Source organism: Natator depressus, chromosome 1, assembly GCF_965152275.1.
Source record: "Natator depressus isolate rNatDep1 chromosome 1, rNatDep2.hap1, whole genome shotgun sequence".
Classification (NCBI taxonomy): domain Eukaryota; kingdom Metazoa; phylum Chordata; order Testudines; family Cheloniidae; genus Natator; species Natator depressus.
In genome coordinates this window covers 20,419,865-20,435,621 of record NC_134234.1, presented here as the reverse complement: position 1 = coordinate 20,435,621, position 15,757 = coordinate 20,419,865, and the positions used below count along the sequence as shown (strand labels likewise).

General features: G+C 43.4%; 1 non-coding gene across 1 annotated transcript; it reads right to left on the bottom strand.

The window, feature by feature from the left end:
- Positions 1-13,347: 13,347 nt before the first annotated feature.
- On the bottom strand, positions 13,348-13,532 carry LOC141981126 (U2 spliceosomal RNA). The gene has a single exon (XR_012637673.1). It is a non-coding gene; the product is annotated as a U2 spliceosomal RNA (small nuclear RNA).
- Between the last annotated feature and the right edge of the window lie 2,225 nt (positions 13,533-15,757).

The window sequence follows — 15,757 nt, the reverse complement described above, 5'->3', positions numbered from 1 at the left end:
TTACCCAGGAACCAAACCCTGTAATAAAGCCCGGTGCCAACTCTGCCTGCATATCTATTCAAGGGACACCATCATAGGACCTAACCACATCAGCCACATCATCAGGGGCTTGTTCACCTGCACATCTACCAATGTGATGTATGCCATCATGTGCCAGCAGTGCCCCTCTGCCATGTACATTGGGCAAACTGGACAGTCTCTACACAAAAGAATAAATGGACACAAATCAGATGTTAAGAATTATAACATTCAAAAACCAGTAGGAGAACACTTCAATCTCCCTGGTCACTCAATAACAGACTTAAAAGGGGCAATTCTTCAACAAAAAAACTTCAAAAACAGACTCCAATGAGAAACTGCAGATCTGGAATTAATTTGCAAACTGGACGCCATCAAATTAGGCCTGAACAAAGACTGGGAGTGGATGGGTCACTACAAAAACTAATTTCCCCCTGCTGATATTCACACCTTCTTGTCAACTGTTTGAAATGGGCCACCTTGTTTACATTGGCCTCATTAGCACTACAAAAGTGATTTCCACCTCTTCTTGTCAACTGTTGAGAATAGCCCACTTCCACCTTAATTGAATTGTCTCTTTAGCACTGACCCCCCACTTGGTAAGGCAACTCCCATCTTTTCATATGCTGTGTATTTATACCTCCCTACTGTATATTCTACTCCATGCATCTGATGAAGTGGGTTTTAGCCCATGAAAGCTTATACCCAAATACATTTGTTAGTCTCTAAGGTGCCACAAGGACTCCTTGTTGTTTCTCCCTAATCTGCTAGTCTATGTACCAGTCTGATAAATAGGCAAAAGTGGCAGACAGAAGTCCTCTAGAGCCCTCAAGTGGTTTGCTTTGAATACTACGGCCTATTTACTTTGAATGTTCAGTTCAAAATTAGCCATGAAAACTGAGGCTAGATTTTGATTTCAGTTACACCAGTGTAAATCTGAAGTAATTCTGCTGATGTGAAATAGAATTATTCTGGATTTACCCTGCCATAATTTAGATCAGAGTCAAGCTCTTACCCAAAAAGTTCCTCATCACCGGAGTTATCTTCATATCAATTGAAAATACCTTACCATGTTACTGAGCTATAAAAATGCTAGCATGTAGTAAGTATACCAGTATCAGTGTGGCTATGCCACATGTATTGCTTATGATGAGCAAAATACCTGGTGTAAATAGTTGCAACTCCACTGAAGCCATTAAACTAGAGATATTTGTATGCATAACTGATGGAAGAGCAGGGGAAAAGCAATGTGTTGGGCAGATATTTTAGCTAGAACTTTGTACATTAGGAAGGGAGACGGGGCAAGAAGAGTTAAATAGTTCTGAGTTTTTGCCTTCCTGGGGAAAGACTACGATTGCAGTTGTGTTAACAGTAGATGCAAGGGTTTTTGAAAAGGTTGTACATCAAGACCGGCTTTACCAGCATGAAATTAGCATATGCTTATCTTTAAGTATGTGCTTAAATCCTACTGGCTTAATGCTTTTCTGAATCAGGGCCTTGGAGCAATTTAATAGCTTCTTGGATTCTGGTCAGAGTAATGCCCCTTTAAACTTTATGATGTATTGTCACTTTATATTTTTCTATCAATATGGGGAATTTTAACTTTTGTAGGAACTTTTTGATGTCAGTTAGGACTATGTTGTCCGTTTGTCCACTTTTCCTGTAAACACTGTTGTGCTTTCTCCCATGCCACTGCTTTTACTTGGGAACGCCCCCCAGCAAAATTCTCAAAGCCATCACCTTATCCTCTTTTAAATTCCTCTTTAAAATTTCCTTTTGCTGTGATGCCTGCAATTCACTGCCACCTGGCACTGGTTAGGCTGGTGACTGCTTGAGACTGCTGTTATGACTAATTTATGCTTGCACACCTGTCCCTAATCTTGTCCTCCCACCTCCCGATTGTCTGTTTATTCACCTGTTGCCCATTGTCTAGATACTAGATTGTGCACTGACTGGGGCGGAGATGCTCTCTGTGTTACAGTATTTATTTGCGCAGTGCCTAGCACAATCGGGCCCTGATCCCTGGCTGTGGTGTCTAGGTACAATTCAATATCAACAATAATATTAATTGTTGTTCCTGTACCTTTTATATCTATTAGCTTTTTCAGATGAGAAAAGGTCCAGTTCATTTTTAGTCTGAGTTACCTTCTACAAGAGTTTAGAGGTTACGGTGACTCTCCCATGCCTTGCACCTTGTGTAGTCATTTAGGCTTGTGCAACGTTATGTGTAAAATTCTACCCTATTAGAATGGTAACATTCTGCACCTACTTTGTACTCCCTGGCCTGATTCTTCACTGTCCTGCTTTGGGTAGCCATTTATACCTATGCAAAAGGGATGTAAATACTACTCAGGACATAGGCCCTGATCCAGCAAAGCACTTCAGCACATGCTTAGCATTAAGCATTGGAGAAGTCCCATGGGGCTGATCTAACTGATTGAAGCCAGTGGGATACTTTCCAGTGGCTTTAATGGCAATTGGCTAAGCCCCATTGATTTCAATGGAGCTACTCGTGTGTAAAGTTAAGTATGTGTTTTAGAGCTTTTCTGGACTGGGGCCATGCTGTTGTTGCTGTTTGGTTCTTTACTGGAGGCTGCTAGGAGACTGCTATTTCTGTGTCTGTTTTTGTGCTAATATTGGTCTCAGAGCTTTTTTTAAAGCAGAAATGTGGCCTGTGGGTGTTTCTGTGGGTGTTCCACAGCTCCATGTGGGAATGGAGCTAGAGGTCTGTGCTTATGCAGTTGAGAGGTAGGTCTGTATCACATGGTGCTCCCTGTCTCTTTGAATATAGTCATTCCTGGTGAACAGGAGCAATTCTTTATCTCGTCCCCTTGGTAGAGAAAGGTAAAACTTTACCTGCAGATCCATGCTAGGTTCAAACTGATTAGGAGCTTCCACTTACTTAAGCTTTTACCCATCTCACCAACTGTTTTCATCCATACCATCTCCAGCACAGACCTATATCTAGTTAGAAGTGGATACTACTCTATTACAACTGTTCCTATGTGTCTGCCTTTAATTCATGGCAAGTTGGGGGAGAGATCTAGATGCAGATTTGATGGAAGCAATTGAGTTATGGAAGATGCTTGAATTGGCTTTTCTTTTTTACTTCTTAATCACAATTTTCCTCAATATTATTAAAATACATGTGCCAGGATAAAATGTTTTACAAGGATTTCTGCTAATAAATTCCACTGGGATTTAGCTAAAGCCTAATTACTTCCTGTAATTGGTATGTGCCACATTGGGAGGCTCAGGCTAACTGCTGATTATGAATTGTCCTTACTTTGCTAATGTTTGCATTTTCTTTTTGGCAGGTAATATTTACTGAGCCAGATGGTGGCCATTACCATATTCATAATGTTTTGTGTAACTGCTGAAAATAAAATCGCATATGCACAAATGGAGTTTCTCGCTGATGCAGCTACTGCCCAAAGTGACTAGACTGTTTGGAAATTCGTAAGAACCTTTTCTAAGCTCCTACTTTCACAAGTGTGAGCCCTCACGCTCCAATGGTGGTGTGGCACATGTGCGTACCACCATACACGCACATTAGTTTCCTGGCGGTGGCTTGAATTCTGGCATCTGCCCAGTCTCGTTTTAGTGGTGCCCATTCAAGCGAGAGTGGGATATTGATGATCTTGTGCAGTATAAGTCGGGGATTTTTTTTGCGTGGGCTCATGCGCTCTTAGACAAGCACAACTTGAGTCCCCAGAGCCTGCAGCTCCGAATGTCTCTTTCCAGAATGTTTACGTGACAGCTTATAGAAACAGGAAAAAAAATGTACCATGAAGCCATCTCCCACTTGCATGTCTCTCTGAAAGACACTGTGTAAGAAGAGCTATTAGAATATGTGATGATGGGGCTTGAAGGTGAAGAGAACTTCAGTCTTTATAGGGATGAAGGGAAGGCAATGAACTGAGTCTACACGTTTAAGGGTAATATTTTGGCAGTGGAATTAGGGATAGATTGGACAGGAAAAAAAGATATTGTGGCAATCAGACACCAGCATTGAGAGGAAGAATGATTTTGCATTGAAGGTACTAGACTGGGATGCAGTGGATCTACGTTCAGTTCCTACTTTTACAACGTTGAGTAAATCTCTCCATTCCTTAGTTCTCTCTATTCCTTAGTTCTCCATCGGTAAAATGTGGGTAATCATACTTCTTTTCCCAACCCTTTGTCTGCCTTGTCTATTTAGACCATGAGCCCTTTGGGGGCAGGGACTATCTCCTACTGCATGGCAGGTACAGAATCTAGAACCATGAGTCATAGTCTCATATGGGGTTTTGGGGTGCTACGGTAATACCAGTAATAAATAAAAGTGGATCAGAAAAGTGTCTAAGCATCAACTGCGTATAGTTATGTGATATCTGGTTTCTTTTTTTCTGCAGATGGCCAAGGATGTTTGGTGAGGTGCCAGCTATGCCCGTTTTATAACATCCGTGACTTTAATCGCTAGGACGCACTGTCCCTTCGCGGCGGGCACCCCGGGCTAGGCTGACGGATGCCCCAAGGTCCTAAACACCCGTGACTTTAACTGCTAGAGCTCAGAGCTCCTTCGCAGTGGGCAGTCAACACTGACTGACAGGTGCCCCAATGGCAGCACTAAGAACCTCTCCACACCCGTGACTTTAACTGCTAGAGCTCAGAGCTCCTTCGCAGTGGGCAGTCAGGATTGACTGACAGGCGCCCCAAGAGTTTGCCCCGTGGAGGCGGCACAACTCAACGCTAGGCTCTTAGTACTCTCACTTAATGGCCAGGCTTTATAGCCAAAACGGCTGAGGTTCTTTAATTGTGTTGGCTGCTTTACAGTGTAAGCAGTGTCAGGATGAGCTCCACCCTGACATCTGGTGGTGAGGTGTGGCAAGTTGTGGAAAAAAAAAAAACTTCAGGGGCTGATCTCATTTGCATAGGCACACCCACGCCGCCTAGACTGAGGCCATAGCTGCCCAAATGGTCACTTCGGCTGCTGTGGGATCCCCAGTGTCTCTGTTATTGGGGCAGGAAGAATAAATTGTTATTACCCTGATTATGGGAACTGTGCTTGGAACTGTACTTGGCCTTTTGCTATGATGGAGGGACTCACCATCAACTAAGTAGCACTCGCTAGGCAAGGGTCATGGGTTCCAAAACTGTGTGAATTGAGAGAGACTTGAGACAGGTATTAGTACCTGGTGGTGTGGGCCCCTTTGTGAGGGCCTGAAGCACCAATTGCACCTCTGTCTCTCTCCACTGTGGAATGTCAGAGCTAATTTTGGGTCTATTAAGAGTCTTGCTACAGGTACTATGCTGCATTCACTTTGGCCTTAAGGTGCACCAGCACTAAGGCCCCCACTACTATGAGCTGAAATCACTGAGCACTGTGTCAAGTAGTGGGGAGCCGGAAGATCTAGAGTGCAGCGGTGTGTTTGTGAGACGGCGAGCTGAGCAGAGCGGAGCCATTCATGAGACAGCCAGCTGAGCAGAGCTGTTCTTGAGACAGTGAGCGGTGCAGAGCAGAGCCAGTCGTGGTGGAGTGGAGCCGTTCGTGAGACAGCGGTGTGTTCGTGAGACGGCGAGCTGAGCAGAGCTGTTTGTGAGACGGCGAGCGGTGCAGAGCGGAGCCGGTCGTGGTGGAGCAGAGCCGTTCGTGAGACAGCGTAGCAGAGCAGAGCCCTGTGGGGCAGTCAGCTTCAGGACACGTAAGGTGCCCCTTGCTCCTTTTCCCCACACACAGGCACATTTTAGCCAGACTGGGGAGTAACACTGTGCAGATGAACTTTTGAACTCTGGGGCTGGACTTTTTGGACTTTGGGTGATTTGTGGATTGCTGGACTCAAGAGACGTTTGGGTGCTGGGACTCTAGAACCCGAGGGAAAGGGGCATGCCCCAATTTGCTTGGGGTGGTTTTTTTGCTCATGGGTTGTGTTATGAATCCTGTTGGTGGTGTTTCCCCAACATAATGCCACATTGTTTCTCTCTGTTATTAAAAGGCTTTTTGCTACACTCAGACTATGTGCTTGCGAGAGGGGAAGTATTGCCTCTTGGAGGTGCCCAGCGGGGGTGGTATATATTTGTCCCAGGTCACTGGGTGGGGGCTCGAGCCGGTTTGCATTGTGTTATTGGAATGGATCCCCTAGATATTGAACCCGGCCCTTGTTGCTGCCAACTCTGATGGGCAGAAGGGTTACAACAGTAAACCAGAGAAACAAGTCAGGCTTATGCACAAATGGTTTCCAAAATTTATTAAACTAGATTCTAATCATGTGGTTACAAAATTGCTAGTGCCTACTTATTTAAATGTAGAGATGTTACACACACAAACAAGTTACAAAACTGAAGCCACAATCCCAAAGAAAGAAAACAAAGTATAGAGCTCTATTTCAAAATATGTGTACACTAAAGATAGGAGATCAGGTGTGGGTGCTTCTTACCCTCCTTGCATCTCTCGATTCCAGCGGTGCCAAGCCAGGATCGGTCACTCAATTCCGCAGAAAGACGAATAAGGGACAAGGCTTAGGGACCCTCTTAGCTGCAGAAGCCTTGGGAGGCTGTCACTTATCTGACCAGCAGATAGATAGTGAAAAGCACTCAAAAATCATGGTGCTGTAGGTCCCATACTTATACCTCTGTACTCCTTTATTCTCTTTCTCCTTTCTTATGCCAAATTGGGGCTGGTCTGTCTGGGCGACGCCAGCTCTCGCAAGAGTAGTTTACACTTGCAAGGGAGAGAAACAATAAGTTTCGACTACTGGACATTCCTTTTATTAGGGTAAATATTTTCCCACCTAGGATGTTGGGGTGTGTGCATCACGCTATTTAGTAGGGGCTAAGAGCCATGTCTGTCACAGCTTCTCTGTCTGCTGTGAGCCTAATCGTTGTATATGTTCCCAGAGGCACATTGTAGCAGCACACCTGTGCTTCTAAAGGCTGTGCTGGAATTTATGTTAAGTGCCCTGTTGTTTTGGCTCCCGTGTGTTCCCAGCAATGCTGGTCTGCGAGGGGGGGGCTGTCTGTCTGGCTACACTGCATCACCTACATCTGTTACAATCTTGAACGCAGTGACAAGCAATTGCTCTTACATTTTGTTTTACATAAGGTTAGAAGAATGGACAGACAAGGTAATATATGAAATGGAAAATAACATACACCATATTTTTCTGGATGAAAATTACTACAGGAATATTGGCTAATTGTTTCCTTAAGGAGCATTTCAGTGTATCAAGGAATGTGTTTCTTATGCTGAAAGAGAAGGGATGGCTAAAGGAGGCTGCCCTCTTCCAACAGCTGTGAGAGGAGGACAGTGCTGTTCAGCTGAGCGTTTTCACTGTTGCTGAACTTGGACAAGAGGCCATTTCTGGCCCTACGTCCTGGGCGGGGCAAGAATGAGCCAAAGAAAAGAAGGACCGGTCACTGACTGTGTGTTTTTCTCCGTTTAATAAATATCTATGGAAAGTTATGTACAGCTGTCACGCAGCCGCTAGCTCCTGCCAAATTGCCATTGTAGGCCTTGGTTTTGCAGCCTTCTGGGTATCCCTCTAGTAGAGCAAAGAAAAGGCCGGTGTGCAGCAGCAGCACGGCATGCAGAAAAGTCTGCAGAGAGCCCGGTCTGAGAGGTGTGAGTTCCCTCATTCATCTCTAAGTGTCAACTCTGATGCCCATTGATGAGGATTTAAATTGTTAACTATTCCATTCCTCAGGTAAGAGTGGAGAGGGAGGTTCAGAGAGAGGAGTGGTGAAAGTTTCCTAAAAGTGTGTGTATGGGGGGAGTGGTGCCTGAACTGTTGCCCCGCCCCCGCACCTCCCTTTCCCCTGAGGCCCTGCCCCACCTCTTCCCCTGAGGTCCTGCTCCCATGCCGCCTCTGTCCCCTGCTCCCTCCTTTCTGTCCCTCCTCCTGTCTCTCGCCCTTATGGCTGGTAAAAAGTGATGGGGCCATAGCCCTTTGACCCCGCCACTCCCCCTCCCCAGTTCGGGTGCTCCTGCTCACAGACCTGCACAATTTACTGAGTGATGTCTCATTGTGGTGCCACAATTGAGTGGCATTTAGGAGATACCACTCTGTATTTTTTTCTCCACTCAAGGAGGAGCCAAGCCCAAGGAGCCTAGAAGAGGCCATGGACATATTCAAGCCCCACGGAGGGCAAGTCCAGCTCAAGGAGCTATTCTATTGTACATAGGTTCTTATATCATGCTCATCACTGAAGTATCAGAGCACATTCCAGGAGTGCATTGAGCAATGTGACTAACACCTGTCATTTGTTTGTTCTCCCATCCGCTCTCCTGGGGGAGAAGTGTCTGCAGTAGAGTGTTTTGGTTTGGAATTTTTTAAAATCTCTCTCTCTCTCTGTACTGTTACTACATGTTTATGGTAGAGCAGGCAGGTCTAAGAATTGCACCTTGAGCTTGGAGTGGAAGATGGGGAGGTTTGTGGTGGTCCTTAGTTCCTGGGGCAGTTCATCCCACGGTCTGGGATCAGCCCCCAAGAAGGTTCTGTCTCCTGCACAGATAAGCTTTGTCCGCATAGCAGACAGTCCCATTGTGTCAGGGTCTACATCTCAGAGCTTTAGTCAATTGGTTAGATAGTCTGAGCCCAGGTCATTGGGCACCTTGAACTTGATTTAATAGTCTATGGGAAGCGAGTGTAGGGAGAGGAGGATGGGTTCAATGTGCTTGTGGCAGCCAGTGTTGCTAAGGCAACTTCTTGCAGTGGTCTCTTAGCTGGAGTTTCCCGAGTGCTGAAGGCATCATGCCCAGCTATACTGCAGCTCTCTAGTCAATGGATATTGCAGCAGTGTAGTCAGTGTAGCTCAGTGTCACTTGGAGAACACACATGATAATATTCTGAACATCTGCACAATTTGCTGTGAGCAGTCTCTCGTTCTGGCTACTTCCCCTGGCTGTCCAGGCTGAACCCTGGAACTGAGAGCGGGGGACTGTCTCTCCGGTGCGCTAAATGCTCCCACAGTTGACACCCATGCTGTGTAGAGGAGGAAGTTGCCTGATTCAGATGAGCATGGGGCAAGAAGTGGACCTGGTATAGGGGTAGTAGATTGAGACAAGTAGCTGGTGGGGGTGGGGGGCAGACAGGGACTGGGAGTTCAGGTGGGGGGCAACTGAAACTGGCTGGGCAAGGAGACTGGAAAAATGGAGGCAGAGGAGGGAAGGGAACTGGGAATGGCTGGGTAAAGAGACTGGGACTGAGATGATAAACATGAGGATTGAAGACTTGGATTGGCTAGGTCAGGAGAGTAGGACTGGGATGAAGAACCAGGAGTGGGAAAGAGGCAGGATTGAAACAGGGACAGATTGGAGGTGACAGGGCAGCAGGGGTAAACACTGGAAGAATGGTCAGAAGAGTTTGTGCTGACTAGAGTACACTCCCCTCCAGAGCTTGGAGTGGAACCCAAGATTCTTGAGTCTTACGTTTCCTCTGTCCTCAGCAAATGTCTGTGAAACCCACTGGCAAAGTGTGTGTCTTATCTCCCTATATGGCTGGTCCACACAGAGGATGACAACCCGCTGTTGCTATCAGTTACTCTGTTGGCTGCCCTGGAAAATTGGATTCTATCTCTGCCTTGGCCAAAGAGTCCCTGTGGGATGCTAGGAAAGTCACTTAAACCAAACTTTTTAGAGGTGATCATTAATTGTGTGTTCCTCATTGTCTGGCTGCCTGACGGCAGACCCTGGAGCCTGATTTGCAGAAGTGCCGAGCGCTCCCAACGGCAACTGGAAATCAATGGGAGCTGTGCTTTAAACATATCACGTACTATATAATGCTCTGTACTCCGCAGGTGCTAGATGTCTCAGATTGGGCACCCACAATTAGTGGACACTTTTGACCTTAATCTCCCTGTCTCAGTTCCTCATCTGTAAAATGGAGATAATACCACTCCCCTCACCTCACAGGGGAGTTATGAATAGAAACCAATTAATGGTTCTGAAGCACTCAGATCCTAGAGTGATAACGCCATAGGAAAGTCAATGAGAAAATTATGAATTCTGTCTTCAGAGCAGAGATTGAACAGTATGCAGTAAATATGGTTTATAGGAACACATCGAACAGTGAGGATACAAGCAGATACCAAATAGCTGCTCATTAAGTAAATCACCATCCATTCCATGGACTGAATGAGGCAGGAGGAGTCCTATGGAAAAAGTAGTATGTGACCATGTAATAAAAAGATTGTATCATAATGAGTATGCACAAGGGGGCTGAATTAAGGTTGCACAGATAACCTAAATTCTGGCATTTCCTAACTATTCAGTGCTCAACTCTGCAACCTTAGTAATGTTCTTTTAACATAGTTTTTGTGTGTAATAAATAGGTGTGTGGTACTTGCCCATTTAGCCTGCGGCTTTAACAAATGCTGTTCGTCTGCAGGTATTTTACATACAATTTCTTCACTGTCAGAGACATAAATACATTCGCAATTCCCTGCCTACCATTTTTTTTGAACGTTATTTTGACTCAAATTTGAATGTATGTTGTGATGTTCATTGTTATGAAATCATGTGATTGTACAATGTATAGAAATTGTTAGCCTGAATGTGTAGCTCTGTTGTGTAGTAAGAAATCGGAAGCAGAATTATTTGGTATTAATAGACTCTACATAGTGTGTCAAAGTTATATTGTGTTGAAAAGTTACTGATATGAGAAAAGCGCATTTCAAGTTTTTATTCTGTGTTGATAAGTGTGCAATTTTTTGCAGTTTTGAGGGTGTAGAGTCAAGACCAAGTGGGCATTGTAAATCAGTTGGAGAGAACGATTGGTGGTTGTGTGGCAGTGGGAAACTGACTGACTGAGTATCCTAGTTTGATCTTCTCTTTCAGGAGATGGACAAAAGCCAGGTGACTGTATTGTGACTTTTTTAGGTCTGTCCCCTAAAAGACCTTTTTTAGGTCTGTCCCCTTTGATCCTGCTGGCCATGAGGTACTGCTGGTACAGGGTAGCATCTGAATACGCATCAGCTAGATTCAGCTACAGCTAAACAGATTTATTGTCTGTCTGTCTGATTAAGGTTCTTCTTCTTCTTCTTCTTCTTCTTCTCACAACCTACTCTTTTTGTTACCTGTGTTGTGTTATACAGGTCAGGCTAGGTGTTCCCTTCTGTCTTTAACATCTATGAATCATTGGTAGGCATGCATCCTGCAGTCTTGAGAGGCCATGGGTATGAGCCCCTGAGTACTAAAGAATTTACTCAGTTATTTTTATGGCAGCCACGGCTGTGGCTGAAGAGACTCACTTGAGAGAGACAGTCTCTGCCACAGCTGACACATTTGAAGGTGATGTTTTGCCCCTTTGGACTCTGCCTTCTGCAAGCTCTTTTCTCCTTTGCTAGGCTGGATGGCTTCCTCTCGTAACTCCGGAGACCTTTTTTAAGCTCGTTTCCAAAGGCTGCAGTTCTGAGCGTGATCATCCCAGTTATCCACATCCAGATCCGTTTCTTCGAGGTCTCACTTGCTCACACCCTTGAAACGCAATTTTGGACACTTTTTGGGTCTTTTTCCAGATGCCAGTTCGCTATAGAGGATGTCCTTTGGGAAGCGACCATCATTCATTCGGCACACATGCCCAAGCCAGAGGAGGCACCTCTGTTTGAGGAGTGTTGGTATACTGGCCTGATTGAGCATCTCAGTGCTGGTGACTCTGTCCCTCCAGGAGATTCCAAAGACTCGATGAAGGCAACAGCATAAAGTATGTGTTTTACAAAAAGTAATTTGCTTTTTTTTATATATAAAAGTGACCATTGTATCCTATCTCCAGCAGATGGTGCTAAAATCTTAGTATTGTGCTTATCAAATAAGAGTTGTAACAAAAGTAAAGCATAAGGCTTTGCTAGAATACAGAAAAATTAAATATGCGAACAGAATAGTGCCACTTATTTTCAATGGATACCCTAGTTATATGGTCCTGGTTGCATATAATAATATTCTAAGATATTTTCACAGATGTGCACGTCAGGGGTCAGCTGCTTTTACTCTTCAATATCAACAGTATTTTGCAATTCTACAGCATCTTCCATCTGGACGTCCCAAAGTTCCTCACAAACAGAAACTTATTTAACCACACAATGTGCCAGAGAGATTGTAACAATTTCTCATCTCCCTTTCTACAGGTGTGGAAAGCAAGGCACGGAGGGTTATCCACTATCACACAGGAAGTTTTGGGTCAGGTTTTTCTGTTTCCCAGTTCCGGCCTACAGGATAATCCTTTGTCCCTTAGGTCAGAGTCCTTTCCCCATTGCCTGTAAAAGCAGTCAGAGGAGTCTGATCCATATGACATGTCAGAAGTATTGAGCCCAGTCACATGATCCAACTCTGCCATCAGAAACTGAGACTTTATACCCTGACGTGAGTCACTGATTCCATTGGCTATTATTACAGCGCTCAACCTGACTAGCTCAGCTGAGTACTGGGGAACGCTCCCAGCGGAAGAGGGAGAATCTTCTTATCCAAGTCAAAGAATGGTAGTGGAGCCACTCCATGCCGAGCACCAGGGTGGATAAAAATATCAGCATTTAATTTTATTAAAAAATCCGAGTTTTAAAATGTAAATTGGACTTTTTATTTAAATGAGAAACAGGTTTATTTATTTAACAAAAGCTATTTACAATGACATTTGAATTTGATAGCCTAAACTTATAATCTATTAAAATCATTTACGTTAAATACTAACAATAATATTAAGCAGTACATATTTGCCTCCAAGCTTTAAAAAAGTCATACTGCTGAACTGGCAGTAGTCACTGGCTAAGCACCTGAAACCCTGTTTGCTGAAATACTAAACCAGCTTTTGACAGCAGTAGCCTCCTCTGCAGGTGCAGTGAAAATATTTTCTTCATTTCAGTTTATTCAATTGGTTCAGTTCAGTGACTAGTTCATTTAGTTCTTTCAAAGTTAAGAAACGAGTTGGGAGTTGAAAAAGCAGGAAAGCTTGGTTTCCTCTTCCAATCTATGAATAAGCATTCAGTGTGAGAGGATGAGAGATAGTAGTTTTAAAATCTTGAAGGACATAGTGATCAGAAATAATCAGTTCAATGACAGATAATACTTCCTTTGTCTAATAAGTCAGTTAGTTTTAAAAGCAAAACATGTTCTGATAAACTTTTTATGAACTTTTTTCTTGTATATCCAGCACATTTAAGGGAGTTTTATTTAATAGGGTAAAAATCTGTTTTTGGTCATTTTTAACTGAATTTGAATTTTCATCCAGACAGAGCTTGACACAAATCCCAAGTAAAAACTTAATCATAGTGTATGCTCCTGATTAGCAGAAAGAAACACCACATTTAGTCTAAAGGCTATATTTAGTTGAAAATCATCACATCTTAATGGTTACCTACCAATGAGAATCGGCATTTCTTTAAAAAATATACTATAAAGTATAAATGAAAACGTGATTAACATCAATGACTTAAATCAAGGTTTCAGTTCCAACACTCCATTTAATACACAGTGCCCAGATAAGGGAAGTATCAGATATTAAACTGATAAGAACAGATACTTGATTTTAGCCAAGCCAAGAAGCAAACAGTGATAAAAACTTCCAAGATTTTCACGTCTTAACTAATGTAACATCAACCACTGAAGGCTCCCAAGAAAATGATAGAACAAACCTCTTGAACAGTATTAAACACAATCTTTTAATAGGGCTATTAAGAACAAGCATCATAGCTGAAACAGTTTTAAAATCTCATTAACATTTGATGATATAAATTGTTTGGTTACTTTTTGTATTTCACTCAGCTAGGACAGTGAAATCTCTCTCTCTCTGCTATCTATCCTCTGATACTTATTACTATTGTATCTGAGTGTCTAACTTTTCACTTCCCTTTACACTATAATATCAATTTCACAGTGAAGTTCCTTTTTTTTTAGTAAACTGGTTCCATTGAATAAAGACATTTCTGTTCCTCTCTCATAAAACCCTCTAGGTAACAAAACCCAAAAGTGAGACCTACATTTTTTGAGAGTGTCCCTTTAAACCCCACTGTTCACTAAGACTTCAAATGGCCAAATCTGTCTTCCCCAAAGTTGTTAAAATCAGTTCCATTCTGTTTCAATTTAATTGTCACTTCCTCCTTCCTTTATATATGAGTAAACAGAAAACAACAAACAGCCATGGAAGGAAAATTGCTAGGATTAATTTACTGTACAAGTGAGACATTCATCATTTTCTGAACTTGGTTCATTTGGTCAGTAACAACGAAGCATGTGGGACTAAGTATGGGATGTGCTAAGACACTGTCAGTGCACCAGATGGCTAGCATTTCAGGCACGGATGGAACACTATATGTTGCTAAAACCTGGCTTTGGGAGCTGCATTCACCCTTCACGATACATTAAAAGGCCAATTTCCCCATGCTGATAGTGTTGTTACCATGCTGGCTTGAGTCCATCACTTCAGAAGTGAAGAGCCACTCCGCAATTTCAGTCCACTTATTTTGTGCGTCCAGAGCTGCCAGACATTTCAGACATTCTGTCAGTCACTGATTTCCTGTCTTCATTCACTACTGCAGCCATTACTTTCCATCTTGGAGCCAGCCTGGGCATTTTTGTGCTTCGTGTATATTTCCAAATAGGATGGACACATTTTGCCCAATTGCATCTTACTAGCCACTTTCTGGTATGAGCCAAAGTGCACACAGATGGAATTAATGGGCTGAGTTCTCTTTTAATCTACATCAGAGGAACTTGTTAGAAGCGAGATGTAACTGAGCCTAGCATTTGGCCTCATTATCATTTATATTATGGTGCATACAGAAGCCAGAACTGTGCCAGCAGCTGTACAAACACACAGGAGGAGACAGTCCCTGTACTGAAGACCTTACAGTCTGACTAGTTCAGACTGATAAAGGGTGGGATGGGACACAGAAGCACAGGGAAATGAAAGTACATGCCAATGTTTGCATAGCAGGCCTGTGGCAGAATCAGGAATGGAACCCAGGCCTCCTAAGTCTCAGTCAGATCTCTGTCCATGAGACCATGCTATTGCTTTCTTGCCTTATGTGGTCACCCTCCAGTAGCAGCCTTACGTACATGAGAAATACAGTGAAACCTTGCACTAATGACCATGTAGAGCTGGAAATGTGCCCAAAGACCCCAGTCGTGAATTGGGGGTGGGGGGAAGATCTATTTTGCCAGACAGAAAAGAACAATCCAAGCCCAGATGTGTGTACAGTATTGCAGCCAAATCATGGATAGCACCTATGAAGAATCTTTATGGTTTTTATCCTGTACCACCACCAGTCCCACTACTGTGTCCACAAAGGGCCAACCACAACTTAGTCCTCAATGATTTTTAACTCTTTTAAAAATGCATGCCTATAGTTCAAATACAATTAGTAGTGTTTAAATGCCGGCACATGTCACTGGAAGCAAAGGACAGGTCCTCCCAGCTAACATTTATAATCCCCTTTAGGATGCAGTGATGATATTTTGTTCCCCATCAGACAAATCTCTGCCATGTCAAAGGTCCTGTAATTGATCTTTGTCATTAAATTCAATAAAGCCCAAATTTACAGATCTACCTGGTTTCAGGCTAATGTAGATAAATGAGGTTCATGGTAAAATATTGACTTTTTCTTGCCACCTATGCACCTCAGCTCTTTATGCGTGTGATTAACATACAAGAAAGGCTGTAAAATCAAATAAATGGCAGCAAGGAGCAACATGTTTTATGCTCCTTAAATGATATACGAGGTGTAGCTATTTATAGTCAGGTGGGGGATGGGGAAATGTAAATGTCAGTCAATT